This window comes from Galeopterus variegatus, unplaced genomic scaffold, assembly GCF_000696425.1.
Source record: "Galeopterus variegatus unplaced genomic scaffold, G_variegatus-3.0.2 Scaffold1638, whole genome shotgun sequence".
Taxonomy (NCBI): domain Eukaryota; kingdom Metazoa; phylum Chordata; class Mammalia; order Dermoptera; family Cynocephalidae; genus Galeopterus; species Galeopterus variegatus.
In genome coordinates, this window is record NW_007727749.1 from 1 (window position 1) to 19,151 (window position 19,151).

Below are 19,151 nucleotides of genomic sequence, written 5' to 3' on the forward strand. Positions count from 1 at the left end.
TAGCACTTGCCCTACCCACTTACCTCTCCAACCTCACCTCCCTCTGCCCAGCCACCCTGGCTTCCTCCCTGTTCTTCAAACATCTTGCACAAGTTCCTGCCTCAGGGCCTTTGTATCAGCTCCTTCTGCCTGGCACATTCTTCCCCAAGATATCCACAGGGCCTACTTCCTCACCTCCTTCAAGTTTTTGTTCAAACTGTCACCTCCTCTGACCCATCCATTTAAACTCCCTCTTACCACTGACACTCATCACCTCCCTTACTTGCTCAACCCACTTCCCCTCCCCTTCTAACATATAATTTACTTATTTGTAAGTTCCATGAAGGCAGAGGCTTATGTCTTTGCTGTATTCCCTGCACCTCCAGCTGTGCCTGCCTCATCTTGGTTGCTGGATGTCGTTCTCAGGTTGGGTGTCTGCATATGCAGCACACCTGCTGGGCAGGGGGATGAGAACCTGTGTGAGCTGGCATGGTGGAGAGAGGGGCTGCCTGCAGTGGAGCAGCCTACACCCTGCCCTTCCTCGTGGCCCACATGATGACGGTCCCCTGGGTCAAGTGGTCACTGGGTCGCTGGCTGAGCTTGGCACGTGGGTGAGGGAAGTGCTGAGGTTGGGGCTGGGTGGGGTTGCAAGAGGCTGGGTAGGTGGGTCTTCCATCTCCCAGGGTGAGGGAAGGGTGCAGTGATGGTGGTGATGGGGGGCCTTCAGGCCTCTGAGACAGCCACATTTGGGTGCCCCTCTTCCCAGAGGACATCAACAGCCAGCAGGGTTGACCCTGAGGACAAGGGAGGCCGCTTGTGCAGCTCCTCCCTTCCCATCCTTCTGCACCCCCCTTCACCCTACCATGGAGGAGGAGACGTGTGGAGGGAGGGCGGCAGGAGGAGCAGGTGCTCCGAGCAGACCCTCAGGTGAGTCTGGCCAGACAGGGGAGGAGAAGCCTTGCTGGATGTGAGGTCGAGGCTGTGAAGGGAGCTAAGCTGAGGGTAAGGTCTGAGTGCTACCAGAATATCACTGAAGGAGGGAAAAGACCAGCTCCACTGAGTGCAGCTGAAGGCGGCAGTTACAGGAAATAACAACGTGCTATGTTAGCAAAGAAAAGCATCTAAGGGAAAATAAACAATGTTTTGAAGACTAAATTTGCAAATCTAAATCAGTGAAGAACAGCAGAGAGTTATCTTTGCTTCATGAGACAGCTTTACTCAAGCTAGAGATAAAAAAGCAGTAAACAATTTCCTAAAAATATTTCAGATATTGCTCCAAGTTTTTTCAAAACAAAATTTAACATACTAGGCCACAGGCCCTGGTCTCAGCTCCATGCCATTTGACTTCCACAGGGTCATGTCCCCCCATAACAAGAGAGATGGCACTTGGCCTGAATTCTCATCTCACCAAAGTATGCTGGTGAGCCTGGGTCATGGGATCATAGAATTTTAGACCTAAAAGAAGTGATTTAGTTCAGTTCTTCATGACAGACAAGATGAAACAGGCCCAGAGAGGTGGATGGTTTGTTCAGGGTGACACAGCATGGGGTTGTGGGAGACAGATGACGGCCCCTAAAGATATCCACGCCCTAATTCCAAGAACCTATGAATATATTCCCTCATATGGCAAAAGGATCTTTCAATGGAGAGATAATCCTGGAATATCCAGGTATAATCACAAGGGTCATTGTAAGAGATAGGCAGGAGGGTCAGTGTCAAAGAGAGAGATGTGACAATGGAAGCAGAGATCAGAGTGATGCAAACATGAGCCAAAGAATGCAGGCGGCTTCTAGAAACTGAGAAGACTTTCAGGGTTACTCAAACCTCAATGGTCTGAGGAAGCTGTAGCTTATAGAACAGCCTCCCCCAGAGGTGGGTGGAGGACAGAGGGATTCATGACTGTGTCTCACAATCTGAACCTTCACTGTGGATCCCCGAAAAACAACCACCTAAACAACCAGACAATAACAAGCGACAGTTCATGAGCAGAGTTAGGTCAGCCTGAGTCCATCCAGAGAATGGCCATGTTTCTCTCAAAGAAATGGTCTTCACAGTGGGCACATTACAGAATTATGAATACAAAATTAGTAACAAAAGCGAATTTTTATGTAGAATGAGAAAAAAAAAAACCCACAACAAACTGCAAATTTTAAAAAGCTGAAAAATACTTTAAATAGCACAAAATCCAAGAAAATAACCTAATATTTTAATTAAGTAACAGTCTGATGTATCTCTATGTTTTTCCTATTTTTTTGGCTGAACATTCTTTGATCACCTACCTATAAGATTCTATAGAGAGAATAAAAGGTAATACTTTGTTTAGTATAACTTCTAATTAACAAATTTCCTTTAGCAAGATTGGTCAAAATTTATCTCACCTGGAAACACCAGACTTCATCAGGACAGAATGTATCAGATATATTAAAATGTGATCTGGTATGTTGGGATACCTAAAACAAGTGACTGCTGCATAGATGTACTCAGGGTTGGTAGTACGAGGGATCTTCAAAAAGTTCATGGAAATATTTTTATCTTTTAATTCTATTTTTCCATGAACTTTTTGAAGTAGCTTCATATTTTATAGGTCATGCCTACAAACACAGAGATCATGATAAAGTTCATTTTAGCAAAAAAGGGAAGAGTATAGTGTGTTTGTAATTGTATAGGCTCCATTATCGAGACTATTCCTGACCAGGGAGAACTTCCATTCTGAGAACGGTCCATGAGAACTGAATCCTCTGCTTATAACTTTATACGTTTAATGATTCAGGGAGCTTTTGGCAAACCAGCTTCTGGCTGTGTACATTTCAAACCTTGTTTCTTCTCCTACCCACATGCTTCTGTTGCTGGGTGCCCTAAGACCTGTTCATGTTGCAATATGACCATTGGCCCTCAACCTTCATGGCCAGGCCAGGGGCGTTGACCCAGAGGGTGGTAGGACTTTCCTAGAAGATATTCTTGCACCAGGGCAGCCGGTAATAACCACACATGGAAAGGATTGCAAACCATATAAATAGGTCCCACTGCACCTGAACTAAATGTATCCCTGCCCTTATTTTCCTTTACTGCATCCCTCAAACGACCATGACCGGCTCGGCCCCTTTAAGAGAAGTTTTAAATGTCGAGTAAATAGTACAGGAACTCTGGAAAAGTTTGGCATTTTCTTATAAAACTAAACATACAATTACCATACAACCCAGCGTTCTTACTCTTGGGCATTTTCCCCCAGAGAAATGAAAGTTTATGTTCACACAAAAACCTGTATACGAATATTCATAGCAGCTTAATTTGTAATAGCCTCAAACTGGAAACAACCCAGATGTCTTCCATGGGTGACTGATTACACAAGCGGTGGTACATCATACCACGGAACACTGCTCAGCGATAAAAGGAGCAGCTATTGATACAACAATGTGGATGGATCTTAAGGAAGTTACGCTGAGTACAAAAGGCCAGCCCTAAAGGGCTGCATATTGTATGATTCCATTTATATCACACTGTTGAAATGACAAAACTATAGATAGGGAGAATAGATGAGTGGTTGCCAGGGTCTTGGGGGCACGTGTGCAGCACACGAGGGAGGTGTGTGTGGCTGTAGAGGGAAAACTCTAGGATCCTTGTGGTGATGGGATTGGTCTGTATCTTGACCATAGTGGTGGATACATGAACTCACACATGTGATAAAATTGCATAGAGCTAAGTACACACAAAAACAAACACTCAGCATGTACATGTCAAACTGGTGAGATCTGATTAAGATGGGTGGCTTGTAGGTGGTAGGACTTTCCTAGAAGATATTCTTGCACCAGGGCAGCCGGTAATAACCACACACGGAAAGGATTGCAAACCATATAAATAGGTCCCACCGCACCTGAGCTAAATGTATCCCTGCCCTTATTTTCCTTTACTGCATCCCTCAAACGACCATGACCATTCCACCATCACCTTGTCTGAAGGAGAGTGTGACATAGGGAAGGTCAGAGTAGAAATAGGCAGTATCTTACTCATTTGTGTAAAATATCTTACTTGTAGAAATTTCACAGAAACTTATGATATGTTTCCAGGGCTTAGAAAGTGACAAGACACGGATCTTGAAGCTGGAGCTTTGGAGGCCTACATAGGTCAGCTAAAAGGCACCTTCCAAGCACAGCCCCAAACTAACCCCCAGCTCTTTCCCTGCAGATCTGCTTCTAGAGGTGGATTGACCTGAGACCGGAGGAAGTGGCGGCTTGTTCTACATTTGAATAGCCAAAAGGCCATTTAGAATGTTTTTCCTACAACAAGGAATACTGCCTCAAAAACCCAAGCTTCCACAGTTTGGGAGGCAGAAAGCTACTTGAAAGAAAATTTTTAAAGTTTTTCCAGTTTCTATTTATTAAGAGTTAAAAAAATTTTTTTCCCTCCAGAACTAGCCATTTCCCTTTTTATAACTTTGAGAACACCCTGCTGATATTTTAGTTATCTGGTGTCACTCACTAAATTAGTGTTTTGTGAACTGGGGCCCACATGTTCTTTAAGAGAAGTTTTTTTTTTTTTGTCCTTTTTGAGACCGGCCGCACCACGCTCAGCCAGTGAGTACTGTGAGCGCACCGGTCATCCCTATATAGGATCCGAACCCGCGGCGGGAGCGCTGCTGCACTCCCAGCGCCGCACTCTCTCGAGTGCACCACGGGCTCGGCCCCTTTAAGAGAAGTTTTAAATGTCGAGTAAATAGTACAGGAACTCTGGAAAAGTTTGGCATTTTCTTATAAAACTAAACATACAATTACCATACAACCCAGCGTTCTTACTCTTGGGCATTTTCCCCCAGAGAAATGAAAGTTTATGTTCACACAAAAACCTGTATACGAATATTCATAGCAGCTTAATTTGTAATAGCCTCAAACTGGAAACAACCCAGATGTCTTCCATGGGTGACTGATTACACAAGCGGTGGTACATCATACCACGGAACACTGCTCAGCGATAAAAGGAGCAGCTATTGATACAACAATGTGGATGGATCTTAAGGAAGTTACGCTGAATACAAAAGGCCAGCCCTAAAGGGCTGCATATTGTATGATTCCATTTATATCACACTGTTGAAATGACAAAACTATAGATAGGGAGAATAGATGAGTGGTTGCCAGGGTCTTGGGGGCACGTGTGCAGCACACGAGGGAGGTGTGTGTGGCTGTAGAGGGAAAACTCTAGGATCCTTGTGGTGATGGGATTGGTCTGTATCTTGACCATAGTGGTGGATACATGAACTCACACATGTGATAAAATTGCATAGAGCTAAGTACACACAAAAACAAACACTCAGCATGTACATGTCAAACTGGTGAGATCTGATTAAGATGGGTGGCTTGTATCAGTGCCAATTTCCTATTGTTATATTACTATAGTTTTACAGGATGTTACCACTGGGGAAACTGGGTGAAGGGTACATGGGATCTCTCTGTAGTATTTCTTACAACTGCATGTAAATCCACAATTATCTTAAAATAAGTTTAATTTTTAAAAAGTACATGAATATTTTGATGGCAATATAGAGATGAGTATCAGTATATTCTGGATGGTCTGAGTGACGGCTTACAACCTAGCTCCCCTCTGGGTCATCAGTGCCTTCTTTGGCAGGTGTTTATTGCCAGTCACTTTGCAACAGACTGTAACAACTGCTAGTCACCAATGGAGTTAAGGACAAGTCTCCTCAACGAGAGCAGGCCAAATGTCTGACGCTGGTACAAACCAAGAAAGGTTTTGCAAGGCAGAACTGGGAATAATTCTTATGGATCCCCTTTATATTATTATAATGCTACTTAAATATGTACAAGCTCATATATACCTATAAAGCCAAAACAAATTTCTAAACTGAATATAGTAAATACTACAAAACCAAAAAAATTCAAATTAATGGCATTAATTTAATGCAATGAATGATGCTGTTGTGCTGAAACTAAATTGTTGATCACAAGTAGGGTTGTTACTGGCACTGCTACAAAGCGTTCCTACCATCTTCATTCTGAGCTGGGTTTCTTTACTTATAACTTGAATTTTCTAGGGAGCCAGAGAACAAGAAAGAAAAGGTCTCAGACCTTCTGGAATAAATGTAACGGGGACCACTTGTTCTCTCTTAGTAACGCATGTCTGGCTAAGACACAGCTCTGACCAACTCGGTTATCTAGTTTCCTGGCCTTTGCAAATATGTCTGTTGTGGGGGTGGGAGAGACTGCTTTTGCAGGCTGTCCCCTCATGAAATGACAGTGGAGAATCTGACAGTCATGGTGAGATTGAAAAATTATGAAAAGCAAGTACGGAAACTAAATATTTTAGCAATTGACAGGGAAAAGCACAGTGCTTCTGAGAAAATCACAGTATGACTGCACAGCACAATAAATAATGTTCATAATAATGACCCTGAATAGTCAATGAAAGGTTGAATTGAATCACGTTGAGAATCTCATGTTTAGGAAGGCTGGCAGTCCCATCTGGGACCCTTGTGTGTTTTTGAGTTCTGGTTCCTGAATGAGCACACTTCGGTTATCTCAAGACCTGTGCCCTGGTGGACATTCCCTCCCAGAAGGGAGGATGGCTCTGTGCACATGTGTGTGTGTGCACACGCGTGCATGTGTGCGTGTGCATGTGTGTGCTCGTGTGTGCTCATGTGTGATGTGTGTGTGTGTGTGTGCATGCGTGTGTGTGTTGTGGTGAGATGGGGGAGGGGAGACTGAATTCTATGACATTCAGAACAAATGGTGTGTGCTCATGTGTGATGTGTGTGTGTGTGTGTGTGTTGTGGTGAGATGGGGGAGGGGAGACTGAATTCTATGACATTCAGAACAAATGGCCTCATACATAATTAATGGTGCCCCACCCCTGCAGCACTTAAGGCGGCTGATAATTGTCACCGTTTCCGGGTTTTGAGGCTGCACACCTGACCTTCAGAACCTCCATCTTCACGCCTCTTATGACAGATAATTATGGTTGAGTGTGAGTGTCAACAGGAAAGCAGACCTCTTATCTTCATGTTGGGCACTTAAATGAGCACTTGAAGGCAAATTATTAATAACTGTGCTTGAGAAAATGATATCGGCAAAAGCTTCTGAGATATTGAATTGTATTATGACTGTGGAAGAAAAAAGCTATTTCAATAATAAATAGGGGAATTTTTATAAAGTAAATACCGTCAATATTCAAGATATCTTATTAGGGACCCCAGGGTACTTGAAGCCGTACATGATTCAGTTCCTGATCTAACAGGAGTTTAAAAAACGTTATTGTTTAAAAGACCTACGGTATAAAGAAATGTCAAAAATGTAGGACAGTCTTAACACTTGAGGAGGTAGAAAGTGTGGTGTCTGGAAGGAGGGGCAGCTCAGTGAAGGCCCTGTGTGGGGACAGTGGGGGCAGAGTCGTGGGGGAGGGAGGCCAGCAGGACCCAGGAAATACCCACTGGGGAGCTGCTGGAGATGGGCAGAGACCACGTGCCTTTAAGTAAAGCATCTGAAATGCCAGACTATGGAGTTAAGCTTCACTCTTTGGGAAGTGGGGTGACTGAGAGGTGGTGTGGGGGCACGATGAGAAGGGAAGGCTGATTAGGAGGCCATTTCAGGGGCCTAGGTAGGAAGCCTGAGAGTGGAAGTGGCAGTTTTTAAATAGTACCAGGGAGTCTGGCAAGGCAGTGTCTTGTAAGATATGGGGAATGGCGATCCTCACTTTTGGTCAGAAGACAGCTGGTCAGAGCCAGCGAGTCACACTGTCATGAGGTCCTGGCCTCATGCCAGGTTACAGCAGGGGGTGGGCCCAGCCTCCAAGACATCTGCTTTCTGCCCAGAAGGGCTTTCCCAGCTTTAATATTTTCAAAATAATTTACTAAATCTATCTTATCCACAGGTTAACACTGTGTAATTTTGAACTGAACCCACAGTCATACGGCTTTGTGAGATGTGCCTTGACTCTCCCAAGGTGACGCACACCTGCCTGGGAGACCCCTGCTTATTACTAGAGTTGATCAGGACCTTTCCCACTTGCTAAGAGTGCACCTGGCATACGGTATATGCACAGCAGCGCAAAGTTTATAATCAGGGTTTCTGCAAAAGGCCTAGCTTGTCATGGGCCGGCCCGGTGGCACACTGGTGAGTGCGCCGCTTGGGAGTGCGGCGGCGCTCCTGCCGAGGGTTCAGATCCCATGTGGAGACCGGTTCCCGCTCACTGGCTGAGCACGGTGTGGGCGCAACACTGAGGGTTGCGATCCCGTTGCCGGTCCCCGGTCCGGGCGCGACACCGAGGGTTGCGATCCCGTTACCGGTCAGTAAAAAAGACAAAAAGGAAAAAAAAAAAAAAGGCCTAGCTTGTCAGACCATTGCTGATTGGTTAGTTTGTTCAGCCAAGTACTCTGAGCTCATATGTATGACATGCAAGGAGCTGTGCCACCTCTGTGGCTGCCAGCCACAGTGACTGTCCCTTCTCTGGAATCTGTCCTCCAGAGGGCGAGGGGCCCATCTGTGGTTTGTCTCGCCGGCGAGTTCATCCTTCAGAAGACAGAGCAGGCAGTGGTTTCACCTGCTGATGGGATCTAGACTGACCACCGAAAAGGAATGGATTGAGGGTGTCTTCTGTGGGAAGCCTGAGGGTAGGCCGTGATGTCATCTCAGATCATGTCATGGAGAAGGAAATAGGATTGTTGATTGTCTTGGTCCCTTTGAGCTTCTATAAAATAGTACCATAGACTTATAAACAACAGAAGTTTATTTCTCATAGTTCTGGAGGCTGGGAAGTCTGAGATCAAGATGCTGGGAGATTTGGTGTCTGGTGAGGGCCATTTCCTGGCTTGTAGACAGCCACCTTCTTGCTGTCTCTCACATGGCTGTGATCCTTTCTCTCGTGTCTCTTCTTATAAGGGCACTAATCTCATTCATGAGGGCTCCACCCTCATGACCTAATCACCTCCCAAAGGCCCCACCTACTAATACCATCACACTGGGGTTAGGATTTAACATGTGAATTTTGAGGGGCACAAACAGTCCATTACATTGGTACATACGGCAGCAACAGCAGCCATTACTCATGGGGTGCTCCGTCTGTGCCAGGCACTGTGGCCATGTACTCTATGACATTACATCTCATTCCCCCTCATGACTGTCCTATAAATTCTGCACTGTTATCACCCCCATTTTACAGATGCAGAAACTTTTTTCAGAGGAACTATGCAATGTTCACCAGGTTACACAGCTCCTAAGCTGGATTAGAACCCAGAACAATCCAGCTCCAAATCTTGGGCCCTGGTTCAGCACATGCCCTTAACCTCTCTACTATTCCTCTGGATATGAAATGGGATTGCATTTGGCTCTAGGCAACAGAGTCTGACCATGGCCTAAGCAGGTGAGGGGTTTACCACCTTATTCCTGTGCTTAGCACAATGCCTGGCAAACACTAAAGCCTCAATAAATGTTTGTTAAATGAATACAGGAGCGAATACATTTCTTAAATAATAATTCTGCTAATATCTTGCATCAACATAACATTTTATTGTTAGTACTCACTCCTGGTAGTTTCTGGAAGTACCAGGATTCTCATTTCAGGGGTAACAGAGAAGACCCTATGCTGTTCAACCTGCAAAAACAACACTGCGAAGGCCAGGACAGGTTTTAATATTCCCATTTTGCAGAGAAAGAAATTGAGGCTTAGGAAGTTGATGTGGCTTGTCTGAAGTCACGGAGTAAGGGCATCGCAGTATAGAATTCAAAAGTGTTTTTCTGACCTTGAGGTCAGTACCCCTTCTCCATTGCTATACCCCCTCTTCTAAAAAATGTGGTAGAATCTAAGATGTATAATCTTTCTTTTCTCATTAGAATTCTTTAAAAAATGGGTGTAGAGATTTTACCAGTGGGCCCATTTTATTAAATGCAGTAAGCCAGGTGCAGCTTGGTGAGGAGTGGGATGGCTCCTGGTGGCTGCCCCCATGTCCCTCTCCCCTCCCCTCCCCTCCCCTCCTGGGTGGCCTTCAGTCCTGTATCAGTGAGGCCCGTGTTCTGAAGTCAAGGGGAGAAAATGTACTAGGTTCTCTAATATGAGAATACATGAAAGAAATTTATGGCGCCCCAGATGGAGAGAATTACAAATGGATAAAGGGTGACTATTTAATGTAAAGGCCTTTTTTTAGGGTGTAAAACAAATAGAGGAAAATAAAGTGCAAACAGAACCTTTGGCAAACGGAGGGCAAATGGCCCGTCGTGCCAGCGTGCCTGCTGCAAGCCCCACCCGCATAACCATGGCCATTTTTCACATTTCCCACTTGGTCATCTTTCAAAGAGCTCTGCAGTCTCTCACTTCTTTGCCCATCTTCAGGAGGTTTCTGGAGCTCCCAGTGAATGAGGAGCCTTTGTCCTGCCTCTCCTTCCCATGCATCTGCAGCCCTTGTCCTGTCATCTCCCTCAGGGCACATCTTCAGTTCAGACCCTGAGCCAGGTATGGCAGGGATGGGGCGATGGCCACACTGCTTTCCTCATTGGTCCCTCCACTGAGTCTGTCATGCTAAGACAGTCTGTGCATGCTGGGCGCATGCTGTCACCACCCCACGTGAGGGGCCTGGAAGCCGTCTCCCAGGGAAGCCAGGACTCTGCTGACACACTCATGTCAGGGGCCTTCTGGTGCTCTGCTCTCTGGCACAGCCCTGGGGACCCCCAGGGGTCTGGCCTGCACCCGGGTACACAGGTGGATGTGAGCTTCGCACACCACCCCTCACTGCAGGCCCCAGTCTGCCCTGACTGTGTCCTGCTCCATCCCAGCCCCGCCTGGTGGGGGAGCCGCCAGGACACTTGGGCAGGCCCATTTCTGCCCTGAAATCCAGCTGCACTTCACCAAAGGCACGCCCCTCACTGCAGGCCCCAGTCTGCCCTGACTGTGTCCTGCTCCATCCCAGCCCCGCCTGGTGGGGGAGCTGCCAGGACACTTGGGCAGGCCCATTTCTGCCCTGAAATCCAGCTGCACTTCACCAAAGGCACTGGTCACTCAATAAGTAAACTCTCTTCTTGTTTCCCCAAATCCTACCCCATTCCAGACCTCACCATTCTCGAGGAGGCCCCTGTCCCTCCACTGCTACAGACACTCTTTGACTTAATAACCAAAGAATCCTGTCTCCTGCGTCCTCAGCCTGCTGCCCTCATCTGGTGTTGATTTCCTCGTTCCTCTGTCTTGCAGGGTTCCATGAGCTTGGGTTTGCTCTAAACTTTGCTTTCTGATTCCCATTCTCTCTTGGCTCTCATTGGCACAGATAAGCCAGACAGTCCCATCTCAGCATGGGCATGGAGGGGATGAGTGATGGGTAGAGGGTCCCGGGCAGTGAGTGGGACAGGAGGCTTGGCTTGTCCTCATCGTTCTGCAACACCACCTACCTTACTCTGTTCAGGCCCCTCTGCTGCTCCAGCTGAGCCCCGCACCTGGGCCAGGCCTCTGAGCAGGAGGGTGTGGCATGCAGCAGGTTCAGGGGGCTCCCACAGGCTGAGACTCTGCCCCTGCCTGGCCTGCACTTTGATTGCTGGTTCCTGGGGCATTGAGGATCAACCAGCTCTCTCTAAGCATCATGCAAACCAGCAGGGTGCATGTGCAGCCGCTCTGGGTCTTGTTGAGGTTCATTCATTGTGGCCTCCGTCTCTGCTGCTGCTGTGGTGGAGCTGAGCTCGAGTCTCCCTGCCCTTGTGTCACTGCGAGCTTTCTCCCCAGTGTCCAGCTGCCTCTGTGTTCCTTAGTTTCTCAAAATACACTGCCAGGGTGCCGCACAAGCTGGTAGTCAGAAGCTGCGGCTGAGCACCGGGAAACTCCACTTTCTTCAAACTGAACTTGATGACGCAACCCACTTCTGCTGTCTCTTAGAGGCAAGGGAATCGATTGTGCGCAGAATTTCAGTTTCTTCTGAGTTTTGTCAGAACGAGCCAGGGCCCTGAGCCCAGCTGCACGTCAGATGTTTGGATTTGTGATGGACCGGACCAGACCCTGAGCTGTGAAAACCCTGCTGGGGTCCTGGGTAGTAGATGCTTCTCCCAACAGGCTCTGTGACAGGCTCTTCTTTATCAGAGGCCCTGTGCTGGGCCCCAAGAACACAATAAAGTCTTAAATAATGTATGATGTATGGGAGAGACAGGGCAGAAGAGCCTAGAGTCCCAGAAAGTTCAAGCACCAGCTAGAAGGCTGTTCACACTCCGGGTTCCAGGAATTTATGGAGGGGAAGACCAGGAGAGTCAGGAGCTTTGGATGAGGTGAACAGAGAGGGAAGCAAGCCTGCCCAGGTGGGAATGAGTGTGGGGAAGGGAGCCCCCAGCCTGTTTAAGCCATGGGAGTCAGTTTTCTGTTCTGCAGTTCCATGCAATCCTATTTAATGTACAGAGGGACGGTTTAGAAAACAAGACAGTAACATTTTCCATCTCCACTGCCATCCACTGATTTTCTTCTCAAGCTTGCAATATGCAACCTGCTCTTTCTCTCTGCCTCCCTCCCTCCCACAGCCGATGTCTCTGTGTGGTGCCTGCCCTGTTTTCCTTCAGGTCTGCTCAGGTCACCCTCTGGTGATGTTTTCCATGACACCACCCTTGCCCTGCACTATCTGGTCCCCTGTCCTACTTTATTTTTCTCCCAAGCACTTCTCCCCTTCCATTATAGATTTACTTCTTTATTCCTATATTGTCTCTCTTCCCTAGAATGTGACATTTATAAGGACAGTCTGTGTTTGCCTTGCTCTGTGCTGTATCCTCAGAGTCCAGAAGAACACAGGCTACAGTAGCTATTGAATTAATGCTCCTTGAATAAATGCATGGGTGTAACAAGAAACCTGGAGGTGTGCAGTCAGGGCAACATGTGGCCCATTGAGGACACAGGCTCCTTTGCCTCTTGCTCATGAGGTGGCTTCCAGGCAGTAGCTATTGAATTAATGCTCCTTGAATAAATGCATGGGTGTAACAAGAAACCTGGAGGTGTGCAGTCAGGGCATCATGTGGCCCATTGAGGACACAGGCTCCTTTGCCTCTTGCTCATGAGGTGGCTTCCAGGCAGTGCATCCATACACCAAGCAGGAAGAAGGTGAAGGCCAGAGGACAAAAAGCATGTCTCCTGTTGTCAGCCTTTGTGCCACAACAGCAAAATATCTTTTCCAGAGCCCCACACTTGCTGAGATCCTTTATAGTTAGAGCTATGCCACAGGCCACCAACTGTGAGGGAAGCTGGGCCACAGCCACTGGGAACCCATCAGGCTCTGTTGGTGAGGAAGAAAGCAGGGAAGTGAAATGGGATGGCAGCCTGCAGTGTCTGAACCGCGTGGCTTCCCCAGGACCTGACGTGGTCCTGAGTAAGGATTGTCCCACCTGTGAAAGAAGTTTGGAGAAAAAATAACTTACCTGGGGAGCGTGCGCCTCCAGTGCACCACACACTCAGACACAACGGTGGGTGTCCTGGTCAGCGGGGAAGAGCTCCTCAGACGTCTTTTACATAATTTAGGCAAGAGAAGGGATTTTTTCTCCCTCTAAATTGCTCAATTTTAAGTTCTTGTAAAAAGTAGGCATGACATTGTTATCCCTCTTCCTCCTACTTTGCAAGTCTGTGAAAACCTTGTCTTCTTTCATTGGTAGAAAATCATTTGATACCTCATTTCTACACTTTTGCTTAATGTCTAATCTGTGCTCAAAGTCTGTTGCCTTCTCGAAAAACTCATTGAACAAAACTGATGGGTCTGCTTTAGTGCAGATAAAGATAGGGGAGCAAAACTGCAGTTTATTCCTCAGTCCTGAAGTCCACGACTCCTGCAAAGAGCTTAGCTGCTGGCAGGTGGAGGAGAAATGTCAATAGGTCACCCGTGAAGAAATTGCAGTTGGAGCACTTTTTTTGATTCTGGACCTACCTCCGTTTATTTTGTAAGAAGAAACAGAAATAGCTCGTCAAAAAGAATCCACGTAAAAATGATATGTAGGAGTTTTTGAATAAAAATAAACCATAAGTAAGTAATAAATCCTTCATAGGCCCATTGGAAACAGCAATAATGTTGTGTTTACTGCTACTCCCAAAGTGGAGATATTTATTATAATTCACAGCAATTCATTGTACTAGTCTGGCATTTATAAAATTCTCATCATAGTGTTAGAGTAAGAACGCATTCTCTAGGAAATATTGTTATAATAAACTGTAATTAGTGGCTTGTACCCAGCCGCAATTCATCGTTTAAAGGAAGAGGAATGTGCGCAGTGAGACATTTGTGCACATAGCCCTGTCCTCTCTCAGCGCTTCCATCAGGCTCTGCTCACCTGCCCCGGCCCAGGGCAGGGCTCCCTGCAGGTGGCAGCTAGACTCCGTTGTTCCGGCCACTGGGTTTTCCTCTGCTGATACGAGGACAGCCCCAGACACAGGGCCCCCTACCGACGCTGGCCTCCCTTCTTTTCCAGCTTCCTCATCGGAATGCACAGCAAGTCCGATTCCCCCAGCAAAAGCCAGGCGGCCCACCTGGAAGCAGAAGCCTGGCAGGTGCCCTCAGGCTGGGTTCTCCATGACACGGTGTGAGACCTCGGGCTACAACACGAGACCCGGGCGCTGCTCTGACCCCTCGTGTCTTGTGTTGCAGCCGGAGGGACGCAGATCCGCAGCAGAGCCTGCTCCGCTGCCGCCACCGCGGGACTCCAAGCAGCCGACTGCAGCAGAGACCACGGAAAACGGGCAGCGGGTGGGACGGGTGTCCGGCAGAGAGGCCCGCCCAGCCCTGTCTCTCGTCCTTGCTCACACTCCCCGTGCACAGCGTGGCTCACGCCAGCTGCGGGGGATTTGGGTCTGGGCCATGAGGGTGCCCTCTGCCCCTCACTCCTATCCCCCGGGCCAAGTGACAGAAGCTCCACAGTGGAGCATGAAGGGCAGCGGGGAAGGTAGTTCCTCCTAAAACATCTCTCCCATTGGTAAGAAAGCCTTCCATTAGACCTCAGCCTCACCAGGCCAAATGTTGCATTTGTAGGAGCTGTCTATTAAAATGTGAATGTTTTCTGCAAGGTGGTAGATGAAACCACTGCAGGTATCAGTGGGTTTCACTGATGACATTATTTTCCAACAAGATAGAGACACCAGAAGGAAATAAAATCAGATTAGGAATTTCTATAGGGAAGAATCCCCCAAAGAGAACCCTAAAACTGGAGGGGAGAAGGGTCAAAGTCCAGGTTCCTTCACCAATCCTGGTTGTCACAGCACTTGGCTGGGAGCTGGGAATGCAGGGTACAGTGAGTGACGCCTGCCTTCACAGCTGGGGGCTGTGGGTCACATTTCTGCAAAGTGCCGGCGGCAGCATCCTTCAATCAAATCCAGGTCAGCTCCTGGTGGCCCCCAGGACCATCTACGGGTGACTGTCCACACCTGCCCTGTGTCTTAGATAGAAAATATCTGTTTATTCCCTCACTTTTCACCAGCCTCATAGTGTTCACAGTGCCTCCTTTTTTGCAAGAAATGTACTAGTTTTCAAATGTAATTGGTTCAGTGTTTTTCCTTCTCTTGAATGATTTGGAGCAGAGTAGCATAAAATGAGAGTCTGCAATGAAATCAAAACTGATGGGAAAGCTGGGAAGTTGAAGGATTGAGATGAAGTGAAGGCCCTGGGTCACGAGTCACCACCATGGCTGGGACAACCCAGAAGTTTCCACCACAGAACAGGTAATGGTCAGTTACAGCAGCCTCTGCTGCCTGGCGTCTGGGAAGCCTGGAAACTATGTGGTGTCCTGCTTGGTAAAGATCATCAGGAAGCCAAAACCAGACTGGGACAAGTGGGGAGGCTGCAACTCGGGCAAAACTAGAAATAAATGAGCATAAACTAGATATAAATCACTACGGCGGCAAGATTTTTATTATTGTTTTCATAGAAAGATACTACTCGCCCTTCCCGGTCTGAACGGTTCTGTCCCAAAGGCACTAGGTGGGGCTGAGCAAGCAGGGCTTCCAGGCAGCGAGTCTCAGTGGCTCAGAGCAGGTGGGAGGACATGGGGTGTTGGAACCGAGCAGGGTGAGGAAGGTGTCCATGTGGTGGCGGCAGGGAGGGTAGAGTGTTGGGAAAATTGGGTACATGTGAGTGTGGTGTTATAACACTAAGGTCAAGGGTTCAGATCCCCATACTGGCCAGCTGCAAAACAAACAAACAAACAAAAAACACTGGCTACATAGGGTAGGAGAAATAAAATAAGTAACTATATTAAGGAAAATAGAAACAGTATGTCACTGTCAAAGAAGGGAGTTTTATAACATGAAAAGGGAAAACCAGATTAAACTGTGGTGTTGGAGTAGAACTGGAGGTATTAGTGTGAGCTTATGGTTTTCAATCTGTAGATATGAGGGAACTTCAAAAAGTTTGTGGAAAAATGGAATTAAAAGATGAAATTAAATATAGAAACTTTATTTCTCCATCAAGTTTAGCGCGCTTTTGTAAGCAATGATACCAGCCATTTAGTTATCTCTAAGGAATTGGAGTTCCTGGGAATTGAACCATGTCAATGTAGTCTTTTTCATGTTACTAACTGAAAAAAAAAAAGGGGTGCCCTTTAAAGATTTTTTTTTTGTTCTTTTTGATGTCTGCTGTGAGCGCACCGGTCATCCCCATATAGGATCCGAACCTGCAGAGGGAACGCTGCTGCGCTCCCAGCACCGCACTCTCCCGAGTGCACCACGGGCTCGGCCCTAAAGATTTAATTGAACCATGTCAATGTAGTCTTTTTCATGTTACTAACTGAAAAAAAAAAATGGGTACCCTTTAAAGATTTTTTTTTTGTCCTTTTTGATGTCTGCTGTGAGCGCACCGGTCATCCCCATATAGGATCCGAACCTGCAGAGGGAGCGCTGCTGCGCTCCCAGCACCGCACTCTCCCGAGTGCACCACGGGCTCGGCCCTAAAGATTTTTTAAGATGAAGAAAGAGGAAGAAATCAGAAGGAGCCAAACCAGGTTTGTAAGGTGGATGCCTAATGATCACCCACTGAAACTCACAAAATTGCCCTTGTTTGATGACAGTAAAGAGCAGGAGCATTGTGGTGGTGGAGAAGAACACTGGTGAAGGTTTACTGAGTATTTTTCTGCTAAAGATTTGACTAACTTTCTCCGAACACTCTTATAATAAGCAGATGTTCTTTGCCCCTCCAGAAAGTCAACAAGCAAAATGCCTTGAGCATCCCAAAAAACTGTTTCCATGACCTTTGCTCTTGACTGGTTCATTTTTGCTTTGACTGGACCACTTCTCCCTCTTAGTAGCCATTGCTTTGATTGTGCTTTGTCTTCAGGATTGGACTGGTAAAGCCATTTTTCATCTCCTGTTACAGTTCTTCAAAGGAATGCTTCAGGATCTTGATCCCACTTGTTTAATATTTCTATTGAAAGCTCTGCTCCTGTCTGCAGCTGCTCTGGATACAACAGTTTTGGCATCACTGAGTGGGAAGTTGGCTCAATTGTAATTTTTCAGTCAGAATTCTATAAGCTGAGCCAATTGAGATGTCTGTGGTGTTGGCTATTGTTTCTGCTGTTAATCATCTGTTCTCTTTAATTAGGGAATGAAGAAGATTAATTTTTCCTTGCAAATTGATGGGGATGATTTGCCTCTGCAGGTTTCATCTTCCACATTGTCCCATTCCTTCCTTTATTTTTATTTTTATTTTTCTTACCAGTAAGGGGATCACAACCCTCAGCACGGTGTTGTCCACACCATGCTCAGCCAGTGAGCCACCAGCCATCCCTATATAGAATCTGAACCTGTGGCCTCGGCGCTACCAGCGCTGCACTCCCCTGAGTGAGCCTCGGGGCCGGCTCTGTCTCATTCCTTCTTAAAGGAGTTATCCATTTGTAAACTGCCGATTTCTTTGGGACATTGTCCCTATAAGCTTTTTGCAAAGCATCAAGGATTTCACCATTCTTCCATCCAAGCTTCCCCATAAATTCTTTGTGTGTTCTTGATTCAATTTCAGCAGAATTCATGTTGCTCTATTAGTGCCTCTTTTCAAACTGATGTCTTACATTTGTTAATTCCTCAGACTAGATCCTGTTGAGACATGTTATAAAACATCAGTACAAGTTTATTTTGGTGCAAAATAATTTTGCAATCCATGCATAGTATTTTTTTTTTTGTCTTTTTGTCTGTTTTCGTGACCGGCAATGGATCGCAACCCTCAGTGTTGCGCCCGTACCGGACCAGGACCGGCGTCTTTTTGTCTGTTTTCGTGACCAGCAATGGATCGCAACCCTCAGTGTCACGCCCGTACCGGACCGGGACCGGGCAACGGGATTGCAACCCTCGGCATTGCTCCCGCGCCTCGCCCAGCCAGTGAGCGGGAACCGGTCTGCATGTGGGATCCGAACCCTCGGCGGGAGCGCCGCCGCGCTTCCCAAGCGGCGCACTGCAGCAGTGCGCCACCGGGCCGGCCCCATGCATAGTATTTTTATAACATGCATTTTCTATGAGCTTTTTGAAGACCCTGCATGGATATAGAAATACGCAAAAGCACATTATTCCCTAGCTCTGTCCACTGAGAGGGTTTAGGAGCTATGACATCCAATAAAAATGAGCACACCATGTGCTTATATCTTGGTTTCTAAATGCTATTTTCCACTAAAAGGGTCCTGCTCTTTTAGCCATTTTAGTGGAAATGGCTGATTCCAGGGCTAGGACAGGAAATAAACAAAACGAGCCTGGAACATCTTGTACCAGAAAGTATGGAGTCTCTTTTAAAAATCATGGGGAGTAGTTAGAGGACACAGGAGCCAACTAAAGAGACTCCCACTGGCCACATTTGGGACTATTTGATTACCAAAATACATATTGACAATAACAGATTATAACCCATTGAATAAAGTAGGAAATGAGCCCATGCTCATGTTAAAAAATGAATAAATTAAAAGTTTGATGAAGAACAGGATATTTACATAATCTTGAAGTTCATCCACATGAATTACAAAGGCAAAGCAGTGACTTTACTGTGGAGAAGCCAGACGGTCATGTCCTCAGTCAAGCAATTCAAGTGAACATTATCTGTAATGGGATAAACTGCATCCTGGCCACCTGATAGGTGTTGGGAACCGAGAATCACTTCTGATATTTTTGTCAAAGATGAATGACCTGAGTCTAATCATAAGAAAACATCAGATAGGACTTTCTCAGTCACCAGGTTAAAAAAAAAAAAAAAAAAAAAAAAAAAAAAAAAAAAA